This window comes from Strongylocentrotus purpuratus, unplaced genomic scaffold, assembly GCF_000002235.5.
Source record: "Strongylocentrotus purpuratus isolate Spur 01 unplaced genomic scaffold, Spur_5.0 spur5_scaffold_10, whole genome shotgun sequence".
Lineage (NCBI taxonomy): Eukaryota > Metazoa > Echinodermata > Echinoidea > Camarodonta > Strongylocentrotidae > Strongylocentrotus > Strongylocentrotus purpuratus.
This window is the reverse complement of record NW_022145595.1, coordinates 16284602-16289929: the sequence shown is the minus strand read 5'-3', so window position 1 is coordinate 16289929 and position 5328 is coordinate 16284602.

The following is a 5328-nucleotide window of genomic DNA, read 5'->3' as shown; positions in this document are numbered from 1 at the left end:
AAATTGAATGTTTGACGGGATTCTATGTAGTGGGGTCAACAAATATTACTGAATTTACGTTGTGGGCTACTGATTGGTACATTAAATGTAATTATGTACCTACCGATGGCCTGAGGCCTGGTGTGGTTGGACATTAAGAAATACCCACCCCCCCTTTTTTTTTTTTGAGGTTATTATTATTGCTCAAATCAAAGGTAGGATCGAAAGACAGATATTTAGACCTTTGATATTTTGTTACATTTTTATAGCATGATAAGGAACTATAAACAACTGTTTAAAAAACAAAATAAATTACTTTATATTTTTGATAGGCTGTTTCAAATCACCTCACGGAGTGCATGTGGCCTATGGGCTGGGCTCTATATGCTTTAGTTGTTGATCTGTCCCCCATTACATTTTTCCGCTGGTGAAATTCTTAAATGCATAGTTCAGCAATGGTTATATAGAAGTCATAATGCTTCTAGAAACGCGAAATATACTTTCCTACGAAATTCTGTTATTTTCCTTTGCCGCAGATAGACAGTATTCTTTTTCTTCTTCTTCTTTTTCTCCTTCTTCTTCTTCTTCTTCTTCTTCTTCTACTTCTTCTTCTTCACTTTCTTCTTCTTCTTCTTCTTCTTCTTCTTCTTCTTCTTCTTCTTCTTCTTCTTCTTCTTCTTCTTCTTCTTCTTCTTCTTCTTCTTCTTCTCTTCTCTTCTTCTTCTTCTTCTTCTTCTTCTTCTTCTTCTTCTTCTCTTCTTCTTCTTCTTCTTCTTCTTCTTCTTCTTCTTCTTCTTCTTCTTCTTCTTCTTCTTCTTCTTCTTCTTCTTCTTCTTCTTCTCTTCTTCTTCTCCTTCTTTTTGACTTTGACCATGCATGCAGCTACTTTTGATAATATTTACCAAAGCTATCTATAATAGTTCTGCTGATAAGCGTAGAGAAACTGTGCCATAGCGCCATCTTTGGTTCTTGACGACTGATGGAAATAAATGAAGTGTAAAGATTCATTATATGATTCGAGAAGTGCACAACTTTACCCATAATGGCAATAGTGGGGGGAGGGGGGGGGACAAGTTTTGTGTAGGGGGTCGCCCCCCCCCCCACGGATGCAAAAATCTTCTCGCTCGATCGCTATCTCCCACGCATAATATTCTTCAAAATGGACAAGTAATATTATTGAAAATCTGTATTCCGTCAGTATCACCGTGATACCAACGGAATACAGATTTTCCCTCGCAAATTCGTCCCCCCGGTCATGAAAAAAAAATACCACCCTGCATCTTGGACAATTATTATTACCTCCAGACAACAATAGCTGAAAATCTAACAATCGATTGGGTTGGTTTTCCGAAGAGGGGTAACAAATAGTTTCTGAAGTGGGTTGCAAGAGGGTGGCTATTGTCCCTTGCATATAAATTTTTATTTTTTATTTTTGATAAATACATAAGGCAAAGCGTGAACAATACAGCATCATGAAACATCTTACAAAATGTGCTGAAACAGCAGGCTCTCGCTAAGAGCTCATGTGGTGGTTCTCTGCATCTCAGAATGAGGAGAGAGGGGGGGGGGGGTATATGAAGCAATCACTCTCATCCTTTAGCAGGTGGTTCCGCGTGAATACGATCTGTTATGAGTCAATTTTATTCAGGTGTGTCAAGGCATATAGCCCAGCAACTATCTGCTTATATGCCTTTTTAGAATATTCTGCTAAAAAAAAACTAAAGCCAAACCTCCCCAACACTTCAAACTGACGGATCTAACCGGGGAAAAAACACGACCCCACCCCCTCCGACTATATAGAGATCGTATGTTTTAATAGAATCTCTATGGTCCCTGATTACCTGCCAATTTAGAAGATATTGATACGATTTTTTCGTCATTTTGGAAGACAAAATAATGCCAGCATCCGATGGCTGTCAAAAAAACATTTTAAAACTGTGACCAAGTCGGAGAGTTGATATAAAAGTTGCCGTATCCCTGCAAATCTCATTTAATTATTAAGAATGGAGATGATGTACACAATTATTATTACTTCAATTAAATGAAGTGAATAGCAGGCGCGAAGCCATGGGGGGGGGGGGGGGGCACGTGCCCCCCCCCCCCCAACAATTTCCAAGATCGGTTGAACTTGTTTAGACCCCTCCCCAGGACGTCGATCGATTACATGTATGTGCCCCCCCCCCCCCAAACGTCAACTGGCTACGGGCCTGGTGAACAGTACTGTATTGGCTCACAATGTTTGATAACACAAACATGTAGAAGTGCTAAAGGAAATAAGCAAATCATCATGCAGATTATTATTTTGTATTCTTAAAAATTCTATTATGTCGCGTATTTTCAAGAGGCGTGTATAGAATTCAAAGAATACAAAATAATAATCTGCGCGATTCTTCGCTTATTTCCTTGAGCAAGTCTTCAAACTGTGTTATCAAAGTGATCTTCTTCTCCTCAATTGATCTGTTTCCAAGAGAGATCTAAGCAATTCACAGAACTAACCCCAATATTGACTTTTTTTGCTATCGGCTATTCCGTAACGTTACATCACTCAATTCAGAGTACAATAAACGCTTTTTCAAAATAATCGCCTTTTTGTCATTGCAAAACAACATGTGACTGTTACGTAATACTATAAGCTATCACGAGTTGCGCATGTGGGTTCACTGTTATTTGTTTTGAATTTGTAATGGCAAAGTATTGGATGTACATGTACGTTCTTTTATTTTGGTTTTGTTATTTTCTCGTTCTAGTATTCCTAACTCCGAGTAATTCGAAGCAAGAGCCACGATTATTGCATAAATACACAGACTCAGAAACACTTAGCCTCTCTAAGGGATTTTGTAGGACTTGATAACTCCAAGATATCAAAATGGAGGTGTTTTTTAGAAGTAGATCAATACTTAAAAGAGAAAAAAAAACTTACAAAACTATTTGACATAAAGAAAAAGAATGAATTTAAGGTTGTTAAAAAAAAAAGGGGGGGGGTATAGACACTTTAAAATGATTTATGATAATAATGTTCATATTATATTTATTCATGGGAACCTACAAAAACAAGCTTTGCTTTCCAGTAGGTTCCTGTTTCATTTCATAATTTTGATCTTACTTTGTCAACTATATTCTTATTGTGCAAACAATTTTTATATGAAATGAATAAATCAATCAATCAATCAATCAATCACTCAAATGCATGGTCCCCATTTTCATGCTGCGTCAATCAGACTAAACATCTCGGAGAACGGCAATCATTCTGATAAAAAATAGAAAAATGGATACTAAGGATATACGCTTTTCAAGCTCACTTGCGTATTATTAGGCAGGGGGCGGAGACGGAAGGGGCAGAAGCCGTCTCCTTCAATTTTGAAATTACCAATCATTTCGGGTAGTAGCAATCGACTCATATTCATCATATTCGGGCAGTCAGGTGGTCAAATACAATTTTGAAATCTACAAACAAATACTATGCTTTATGAAAAAGTACATTTTCACTCTTACGTGACCTCACAAAATTCAGCAAAATACAAGAACACTGGAATTCTTTTCTTCGGATCAAGGGGCGTGAGCCCGTCTTTGAAAATCGTGATACCCGCATGCACGGTTATGATTGGTGGTCGAATGTCATCTAGCATTAAAGGTACTATGTCCCTTTTGCAGCCAACCTCAAATTCTGTAGAACTTTGCAGGAATCATGAATATGTCATGTATGTCCTATTCTGTGAAATTTAAACGTTAGCAGTGTCCTCATATTCAAATTATGCAAGGAAACCTGTTTACTTGCTAGACTTCACTCTCAGACACTATTGAGTGACTGACTGGCTTTTTTCTTCTTTGGTAATAACATACATGAAAAGAGTTGTAAAGGGTACATGAGCATTTGTCTACATCAATAACCCACTTCTTGTGATGGCCAAGATTAAACTGATTGAATCTTAGAGCAGCATAAAACGTATGACCATTCGGTACAATTGTCTGAAAATCAAGACTATTACTTTTGGGCTCTACAGCCCTAAAGTCGATTTGGCAACTAATAGTCGTTATTTTCCCACTTGAAGACATTTTCAAGCCCCACCTTTTTTAGGGAAGTTCTAAATTAGTATTATCTTTCAAATGCAGTTGGAATTTAACTTTTTCATTTTTTTGGCCTGCAAATTGGACATAGTACCTTTAATGTATATATCAAAGTGTTTTTTCGATAGCTATGTTTTGTGCCAATATCAGGGGGGGGGGGGCAAGGGGGAGGGGCTTGGAACAAGGCTCACAAGCTGATGCAATGTCCAAAGATATACGTCTTGTTATTTCAAAACGTCATGTGACAATTACGTAATACTATATAAGCTCGTCACGTGCAAGATTCAGTGACGTAACATGTAAGGGCATTGGTACTATTCTTATTCACCTATTTCTTGTTTCTGTGTAAGACTTATCACAACTCGTGTTCAACTCGTGTAAGTAAAACGAACAATAACTATTTCTGCTATACTTAAAATCTTGTAAGACAAGTCTCTCGTATAGTAGTTCGTAAATCAAGGTATTACTATAAGAAATATTACGCTTTACTTTTCGCAACAAAAAAAATTGTCTGTAAGACGATAAACAGAGAATTATGTTCCCTTCTAGAAGATTGCAATCTTAAATTGTTACAGGAACTCAAGATAAAAAGCATCATGTAAACTTTGTTTTGGACTATGGTGATCAATTTGACTGGCTGAGGGCGGGAAGGGGGTGCAAAATACAAAAACAAAGAAAGTGTTAAAAAAAACTGAAACATTTTCAGTATAATGGTATTCATAAAGCCTATAACGATTTGGAAGGGCTACAAGGCCGCAGCCCCCTTTTCTTTGAAAACGAAAATAACGAGCCGAAAAAAAATTAACGGCCCCTACCCCATATCCTCCAACACAAATCCGGTTTGTGCGCTCAAGGACCAAACGGCAGAATATGGATTTCACAAAATTCACCGATATTTCGCTGACCATGTAGAAATTTGTATATGACTTTTGTGACATTATCTGCGATACCGGATAAGGGCGTTATGACAAATTGACAATAAACGTGTTTTACAATTAGCCTGTACCGAAATCTGCGATATCAAAATATTATATTTTTTAGGAATTTATTTTATATACTAATATACTTTGCCTACTTTTGATTAAAATACCAAACAAAATGATAGACCTTCAGCTGTACATTCTAGGGAGCCCAGAATTGAAATGTTGGAAATGTTTCTTAATGATGAATAAATATAGTTTGGTCGTCTTTACTCAGTGTAGCCACTTCAGAATTAATACTGCTCTTCCTGCGGTCCCTGGAATTATTATCACCCCAGCATTGCCAGGCACCCGTTTATACAGG